Source organism: Triticum urartu, chromosome 2A, assembly GCF_056163025.1.
Source record: "Triticum urartu cultivar PI428250 chromosome 2A, HENAU_Tu73, whole genome shotgun sequence".
In the NCBI taxonomy this organism is placed as follows: domain Eukaryota; kingdom Viridiplantae; phylum Streptophyta; class Magnoliopsida; order Poales; family Poaceae; genus Triticum; species Triticum urartu.
This window is the reverse complement of record NC_141874.1, coordinates 50,049,264-50,058,917: the sequence shown is the minus strand read 5'-3', so window position 1 is coordinate 50,058,917 and position 9,654 is coordinate 50,049,264. Positions and strand designations below refer to the sequence as shown.

General features: G+C 44.0%; 1 pseudogene across 1 annotated transcript; it reads left to right on the top strand.

Annotated features, from left to right (window-relative positions):
• Window positions 1-906: 906 nt before the first annotated feature.
• Window positions 907-3,160, top strand: LOC147983599 (uncharacterized; annotated as a pseudogene). The gene is made up of 2 exons (XR_015614995.1): window positions 907-2,119; window positions 2,843-3,160. The product of XR_015614995.1 is annotated as an uncharacterized LOC147983599 (transcript).
• Window positions 3,161-9,654: the final 6,494 nt, after the last annotated feature.

Genomic DNA, 9,654 nt, shown 5'->3' with positions numbered 1-9,654 from the left:
CACAAACATTTTAAAAATTTCAAACAAACATTTGAATTTCTTGAAAAAGAAAACGAAAAACGCAACACATAGGATTTTTTTCTGAAAAGATCTTTCTACTGGTAAATGGGCCGGGCCATTTACTCTCTACGTGTGATCTATCCTGTTCGAAACAACCACATTCTGTCACAAAAACGTGACACATGGTATATTTCGTCCTGCTGCCTTTCTTTTCCCTGTGCATGAGAAGAAGAAGCGGTTCCAGGAAATAACACTCCAGTCCTCAAAGCCCCACGAGCGAGAGAGAGAGAGAGAGGCAGGTGCCGGAATGGCCCGTGTCCCCGAGGAACACCCCGGAGGACACCCGGCCCGCGTCTTGGTGCAGCCTCCAGTCCCTCGCCTGCACCACCGAGAAGCTCGCCTACAGAGTATGCACCTCACAGCAGACATTCTGATTGAAACCAACTTCTGTTCTGGAACAACCCACACAAAGCACGCTGCGCAATACTACTTGTTCTGTCTCACACAGCAGCTTATATTCTGACAAAATATCTGCAGAAAACATACAGGCTGGGGGTGCTTTCATCCTTCAAGGCCCGTTCAATCCGTCAAATTTTGAAAATATTGAAGTGAAATTCACTTGTAACAATACTCACATCAAATTTACAAGTACAAATAATTTGCCACTGTAGAAGTCTCCCATCTTCAGGTAATTATGTAAGTGGCAGTTTAGCAACGACAATCCACAAGGTGGTAAATATTCAAATTGCTCGTTTTTAGGGGATATTTAAATTTCTCATAATGGTTGGAGCCAGTGAACGACACAGCAGCCCAGCCCAGCGAATTCCCAAAGTGGGCCGTCGTATCCAACCACTCTCCTCCGTCGTATCCATCCAGAAAAAACGCTCCCCACGAGCAAGAGCGAGAGCACACCTCAAAAAAAAAAAAAAAAGAGCGAGAGCGAGAGCGGGAGCCAGGCGCCAATGACCCCCAGCCGCCGCCGCCACAGCTCGCCGCCGCCGCCCCCGCCACTGCTCGAAGACGACGATCTCCTGGCCGAGATCCTCATCCGTCTCCCGTCGTTGCCCTCCTCACTCCCCCGCGTCTCCGCCGTCTGCAAGCGGTGGCGATGCGTCGCCGTCGACCCCAAATTCACCGCCCGCTGCGCGCCCACCACGGGGAGCCGCCCCTCCTCGGCGTCTTCCAGCACCGCGATGACGGCATCGTGTTCGCCCCCGTACTGGCCCCTCCCGACCGCGTCCCTCCCCAGCGCTTCGACCTGCGACTCCCCGACGACCACCCCTACCTGGGGCCACAGTTACTCGGCTGCCGCCACGGCCGCGTCCTCGTATTCGACCGGGAGCGTGCGGAGGTCCTTATGTGCGATCCCATCACGGGCGAGGAGCGCCGCGCGGCCGTTCCGCCGGAGTTCACAACGGACGACGTCAACGGGGCGGTACTCTGCGCTGACCGCGGCCAGGGACACGTGCACGGCGGCTGCCACTCCAGCCACTTCAAGGTGGTGTTGGTGTTCATGCGCATCCATGAATATCATGCCCTCGCGCGGGTCTACTCCTCCGAGACCAACACATGGGGCGATCCCATCACAACAGAGGCTCCATATTCAGGTTCGACTTGCTGCAGTGCAGTGGTTCTCAGAGCACCCTTGTTGGTAATGTTCTTTACTGGCTGTTAAATCATGCGGAAGACGATGGCATACTTCAGTTTGATTTGGATAGACACAGCCTCAATGTGATTGAGGCCCCTCCCAGGATGAGTTTTCCCTGCAACTGTCAGATCATCCAGGCCGAGGATGGTACTCTTGGTCTCGCCATATTGTCTCACCGTTACCATAACTTTCAAGTGTGGCAGAGGAAGGTTAATTGCCATGGTGTTGGCACATGGGTGCTACGGAAGACCACCGAAATGCACGATATTCTTGGGCTCCCTCCTCCGATTGAGGTAGCAAGAAGGGGCCGGGTGGCACTGATACGGGGATACGCCGAGGATGCCAATGAAATATTTTTATATCTGGATGGCACTGTCTACATGGTTCAACTTAAGTCGATGCAATCGAGAAAACTCTGGGAAACCCATCACGCTACCCTTTGTAATTCCTTCAACAGTTTCTATATGCCAGGTGATTGTTCATCCTTAGTCCTTACATTGTAGGAGTAACTTAATATGATTATGTCTTGTACATGGTTGCTCGAATACCTTCGTTGCAATTCGTAAGTGTTCACTGACTTAAAACTAAGTTAATGACTGTCTCTTTCCTAGCTGAACTCTTAGGTGTATCACTCTTCACTGTTCGTTCGTTAGATATACAAGCTTATAGCCTTTTTGTGTCATCATTCGATGTAGTTGTCTTTATCCTTGGGAGATAACAAATCAAATATCAAGTGGGTGTTAGTGTAAAAGCAAATGTCAAATGATTAACACCTTTTCCCCTGAAGTTGTTTTCTCTAACCAGGCTTCATTTATTTAAATCTGAATACCCAAGGTCACTTCTGTTGGTAGTGTTTATGCGTTTTGGCATGTTTTATTTTGTCTTCTTACATGATGAGGAATGAGTTTACATAATATAAAGTCTAGACCATGTCTTATTTTCTTCTTTTAAAGCTAACTTCTTAATTATAAGGTAGCTATGTATACTGCTTTCAAGAATGTTCCTTTCAAAACGCAACATGTGTGGTTTTGTTTACTGTTGCCAGCATCAATAGTGAGCTATAAAACATAACTACAAGTGAGTTCTGTTTCTTATATTTCTCGATTCATCTATTCAACAGATTCAGTGTTGCCTTCTCATATCCATTTGTCTTTTCCTTGGAACTTTTACTAATTGCATGTTTTATGTTTCTAGGCATTGGAATTGCTGGTGCACGATACAATGGGTGACTATCTGGTTTGATGTGGTAATGTGCTTAAATGGCTCAGCAGGTTAGAACATATCTGAATATAATTTGGGAGGTTTGGACTATATAGCTTTTTATATGAAAAAATATCTAGATGCCAACGTGGATAGCATGCACCAAGCCACCAATGCACTATTGTCCATTCAGCTGTTATTATCCAGTGATGTAAATAACACATATGCCAAAGATGATGGTGATGATAAGGCAAAATTCCTCTCCTGTTATGTGTTGTGCATAAATGACAACCAGATGATCCATATATTAAATATCATGGTGGTGTTGATATTACCAGTTTGTGCCTATCTAACCATGCCTAAAGCTCTCATTGATATAGCTCTGTTCTGAATAGATAAGCTGGAAGGGTTGTGTTAGTAGTCCATTTTGTTATTAGAGATAGTCAGTTACAACACTGACTCCCCCACCCCAACAGATTAGAGTATCAGAACGCTCCAAAGATTTATTTTGTGTTGCTGGTATTTCTCTGAGATATAATCAGGAATATGATATCTATTACATAGCTCTTCCTTATGTTGCCGAAGTGATCATGAGTTTATACACTCATTTTGTTTATACACTATGTTCGATTAGGTTCTGCATTTATCTGTACCATGTTACTGTATTATGTTACTAAAAAAAATCTCTCTTAAGTGAATGAAGGGCTGCTGCAGCTCATTGAGTTTGTCACATCATATCAGTGTGGTCAGCAGTGTTTACATGTTGTCTGAAAAAAACCTTAGTTAGCGTTTTCCTTAGTCTAACCTTAACCCAATTGCATGTATTCATGTATTTATGTTTTGCCAGTTGTTTGCTTGTTCACGTGTTTGCGTATCGAAACAACTACGTAAGATACCTAGCTAGTTGTGTGCTGACTATACTTTCCGAGTTCTCTTCTGTGACGTGTTTCTGTTTTCATTTCCGACTTGTAAGTTCTGTTGTGTGTGAAGTATTTCTATTTGAGTTTCTAACTTGTAAGTTTGCAGCATGAAGCATTCTGCCAACACACTCACATTGTTGCCATGTTCTTTGTCCCAGTCTTTCCCTGTAATGGCTTACTAACCATTTGCGGGTAAAAAAACAAGAACATGTACTTCTGATCCTTGAGCTGGACAATGCCATTTGGAGAAGAAGCTGCACGTTGGGTACAAATTACTACAGTTTCAGACTGGCAAACTGCACAACCTTCCCTTCCTTTCCTTTTTTTCTTCACCACATTTCCATGTTACGTAGAACAAACGCAAGAAACATCTGAATTTCTACAGTAAATTTAATCTAAACAAACACTTTAGCTGCTGGCCAACGTTGCGGTGAAACTGTAACAAAAGGAACAATGGCAGCAGCAAAACCACAAGACGTGATTTGCCTCCCATGTCTTCATCCTCTGCTGCATCTTTTGGTGGTTGGACATCATCGATGCCTTTATTTTGGTTTCTTTTTTGGCTGCCGTTACACATCCGTACCTTGGGCCATGTTGACACCCGCCATAGCGAGTTTTCTCGCCTCTCTTCCTCCTTTACCTTTAGCGATCTCTTGATGGCTAGAGAACTCTTCCTTCTTTACCTTTAGCGGTCGTTTGATGACTTGAGAACACGGGAAACTCTCATGTGTGTTCTTATTCCCGTCACTTTTCCATACCATAAGGTGTAGCATGATTTATCTATTTATGTACACGCATAAGCATGCACTAAGCATTGTCGAATGAAACTTCAAAGTCTTAAACGGCAGCGCTTACTCAAGGTAATTAAGCTGCACTAAGTGGGTGCCATTTATGCATGAAACGTACAATGTGTTTCATGCCAATTAAGATCCATTCACTAGGACATGGATGGTAACTCTTATTTTTCATGCGTTGCTCATGTGGTAACTCCACACATACATCTAATAAATGCATTACTTTAATTATAACACACAAATGCCTATACAAGGGAGAGGAGAGGGAATTCAAACCCACTAATTCTTAATCCATTAGTAAAGCAACCATCACACTAAGACCCTTAATACTCCATTAGTCTAACCCATTCTCTCGACGTGGCCGGCCACAAAATGTATTGGGTGGTAGTCCTTTAGTTAGCAGATCCGCTATGTTCAAATCTATATGTTTTGCTCCTTTCGAGTACTTATCATTCTTTGAGAAGAAGACTGCAGCGGAAATATCACAATAAATCCTAAATGGCCTTTCAAGATTATCAATAATTTGAAGGCATGACATAAAATTCCACAGCCACAGTGATTCAATAGTGGCCTCAAATGATGCCAATCTGTGTAACCAATCACCTCAAGATGGCCTGATCACTTTTATGTGAGCATGTGATCCTTGATCCATTGCAAATACCTGAGAAACTTTTTCGGAGCCTTCCAATGATCTATTCAAGTATTAATTTGATACCGACCAAGCATTCCAATAGCAAAGCTGATAGCTGATATTATTCATGCGGTCTATGGCTCCCATCATACATGAAACTATATATAGAAAGAGTACTTTTGTTACCTGTGATATTATTCATGAACTTAGGAGCTCGAATGTCGAGGCTCACAAGCTTGTGAAGCATCTTATCCCTGGGGGTTCGCCGCCATGTTTGGTTAGGTCAGGTCAGCCCAATGGACTTGATTTCATCCCTCTAAACCTTGTGACGTTTGAATAAAAAGCTTCTGAGTTTGTCTAAAACAAAAAACAAAAAAAAATGATGAGTTCAATAAATGCATTGATGCCTGGGTAAGCAGGCTTCTCTGTGAGTGTCAGAGGTTGGTTATTTGTACATGCAGATCGTCTGAAACCTGCAGGAAGTTATTTGTACATGCAGATCATCTGAAACCTGCGAGATTTTCTCTGAATGGCTTCTGTGAGTTTCTGCCATTCCAACGCACAAAGGTACAGACCAGGGCTGCCCACGGCCACATGCTCTCGATGTCAAGCTTTCTAAGCCGGGGTGAAGGTGGGTGGCTGCTTTCATCGCATTCAACTAAGTTTGTGCCACGCATCATCAGGCACAAGGTGATGCCGTGCCATCGACAGGTTCAGTCTGACGGAACTGAAGACGGTATGGCGTTTGCCTTGAGCCCCATATCTGAACTTATGATTTGTATATCTCTGTGTTTTGGTAGCCGTCCATTTGCAGCTAACGAAACTTGACCACCGGCGGTACCTATCACCTACGGATCCATTTGTCTTGCGCGTTGGTTTTCTTCATCTGCTAATACTGCTCATAATCACCCCACAATTTAAAAAAAAAATCATGATTAGTACTAGTTCACTTCTTTCTCCATTCCATAAGAGACGAGATGAGATGTTGAGCGCACTACATCGCACCCCTGTGCTGCTGAACTGAAGATTGGTCTGAGCTCAAGCCTAGTGCCAGTGGTGTCTTGGCTGCTGTGCTGCTTCAATGCTCGTAAGTAACTGCAAATTTCATTCCTTTAATCTGCTGCCATGACAGCGAACGCTGCCGCCGCTACTAGTGGCGTTGGCTGTGGTCTGAGGCTGAACTACTACTCTGGGAGATGACCTAGGGCAGAGGAGGTCGTCGAGGAGCAGGTGAGGAGCCTGTACGAGGTGCACGGCAACACAGCTGTGTCATGGCTCAGGGCCCTCTTCTCTTCCATGACTGCACCGTCCCGTCAAGTCCTGCGACACGTCGCTGCTCCTCGAGACCGACGCGGCCAGAGGCCTCGTCTCCGAGCAGTCCTCGCTGAGGCAACTTCAAGTCCGTTGATTAAGGGCCTACTTACAGGTGTTGCACATGTAAAGGGTTTTCTCTGCCCTCGCAAAAAAAAAGGGTTTTCTCTGGGTTGAATCAGTTTTGTGCTAATCGATCTTGTTGCTTCCGCGATTTTGTTAACATGCCTTGTCAATCACTGTACATTTCCGTAAACATGTTTTGATTATGGGACAAACATGTGAGATGTGTGAGTGTGATCTATATGCACCTCTGCTCGAAGGATGCACACGTAAGTTGGCATATCAGTACGTGACTCAGTGTCGCAATTAATCACCATCCTGCCTCAGATTTGCACTATGATCATCACGTCATGACTGACCCAGCGGAGGGATGGATTTGCCATGTCCTCATGTCCGTTCGGTCGGCTGGCTGGTTGGTATCTTCCACGAAGCCATATCCTCATGTCCAGAGAAGCGGGTAGAGAGTTCGGTTGACTTGATTAGACTCGCTGTCCTCTAGTCGTCTTTTGATGGCTAATATGCACACGCACAACATATAGTCGTCAGCTAACCATCCGCGAAATGTGCACTCAAGGCACTTACAATCATTTGTGTAGCTGCCTTTCGAAATGGTCTTATTCGTTGCTGTCAGCCAATCATATACCTCATGTGCAACTAGGACAAACGGGCGATTAATGATCATATGTAGCTGCATGCACCAGATGCACCCTCACCAGGTATCTCATTGCATTCGACGACCAACTACTCTTCTTCCTTATAATTAGTTCTAGGACACCCTCACCCATATAGAAATCTAGCTAGGTGCATGCATGGTATGACCAATTCATCTCAAATTTTCAAAGCACACGGTTTGGTAGATAAACCACTTCCTTAGTTGAAGCTACACGACCAAGTTAGTCCGGCCAGTCTAGTTATTTTATGGTTGAAAATAGAGGCAATATTTATCGATTAGGGAGTATCATCCATAGTACACTAATGATGAAAAATATTAGTTCTAAGAGCAGGCGAATCATGTTATGAAACATTATGGACATTGCACTACTACTTCTCTCTTATAACTCACCAAGGGTTTACTGGTGTCATCGAACAGTCACATTGCCGGTTTGGTGCTAGTTGCACCCATGTTCATCACGGTGAAGAGACTTTATTGCCTGCCGTGTAGAGGTTAGCTTGACGCGCTACCCATAAATCTTATTCCCTCCAAGGGTGTAGAAGGAGTAGCTACTTGATTCGGTGTGTCAGTGTGTGGAACCAGGATGCTTACCGGTCTTTGTGTTCACACATTAGCAGCCTACTATTGGTTAAGTCTGTTAAGCTGATAGAAAACAAAAGCTGACTTGGACAACATTAATTGCTCTCATCAAGAGATTACAAGTCTTTGCAGCTACTTAGGCAAAGTCTCTATCACGTCATGTGCCTACAGAAATACTCCTATATTGCATGGCTGGAGGTTCACTTTGTATATTGATGTCCACCTTCTTCCCTTAGCAACATGGAACTAAATCTTGCTTCAGAATTTTTGGAGTTTTTTTCATAGGCCACATCCACACGTCATAACACATTTTGTTGGTAATTAATTATACATCTGTTCTATAATTGCCGACGATCGTAGAATGCCCCCCTGCAAAAACAAAAGAATGCACACATCTAAATTAACGCTGACAACTATCAATGAATAAATAGACCATTTGGATAAACCCCTGTCCACTGCATGGATTGATGCACCCATGTCACACCTCTATCTCGTCGATTGTGGGGTGGGGGGGGGGGGGGGGGGGGGTTGACACGACGCGCCTTGCTGGTGTGCCAGCACCTGCACCACCATGCCACGGGGCCAATTCGTTTTTCTCGGATCAGGTGGTTTGCGCTCAGGCCCATCCCTCAGCAAACTGCCTAATAAATTAAACACTTCCCCTGAAGCAAATATAGATATTTAATGCAAATTATTTTGCACTTTGTGTAATCTTGAACAAATTAGTAGCATATTCGTGCACATAATGACCACAATGTTATACGCTTACATATGTGTTCATACTTCATACATCTAAAATATATCTTCGTGGGGCTTTGTTGTCTAAATCACAGCCGAGTCAATAGACTGCACTAGCTAGGTCAGGACCTGCACCTTGCCCACAGGACAGGACTGGACGCATGTGCATTTGAAAACCAAAGGCTTCAGACTTCCACCCCCAACGATTGACCGCCGCGTCCTGCGGCGACTTTGATTTTGTAGATGCCGCGTCGCAGATTGAAATGTTTCTTCTTTTGTGAAAAGCTAGATACTCCAATGGTGCCTTTAGAGAAGCTAAAATAATACCACTACCCTACCCGGTCAACAAAAGAAGAAGCTAATCAACACCATTTTTTTGTGTTCCTCGCAAAAAAAACACACACACACACACACACACCATTTTTTTTGTGCTGAAACTTCCAAGACCTCCGACCTGCTTGTGTGACGAAAGTGAGAGGGAGCACCTGGGCTAGGTCTTGAGTTCCTTTAAAACTATTTTTAAGAAAGAAAAACTAGAGTTACGACTATAAATTTGAAAATTTCGGATATATGACCTCTTCCTTGTTTAGCGGCAACGGAAAGTGACTCATTGTAGACAGCAAAGTTACCAAAAGCCACACTACAAAAACTGAATTTCGGCAACAAATTAACCAACAACAAAGACTAAATTCAATCAAAATTATCAAATCCGATTAGACAGTTGGGAACATCATACGAAACCGGCCTGTTGGCATGTATCCCCTTTTTCCGTTTTGTGCCTCCTTTCTAAAAAAACATCATACAAAACAACCCAGACTAACTAGTTTTTAATGAGTTTCCAGTTCGTTAATAGTAGTGTGGTAGACCGAAAATTGTAATGTGATGAAGAAACGAAATAGAAGAGCACTCTATAAATATAATTGTAATTGATCACATGGGACATGTCAGTGGAATAATAGCACTAGTATTCAGGAAGGTAACAGGTTGTTTCTTGTTTTCTGGTGTGCAGCTTGGAATATGATTGCTCTGATCGTGCCAAGTCAAATATGACCATGTAAGTAAATCAGTCTCTATCTATAAATTGATCAAGAACAGGT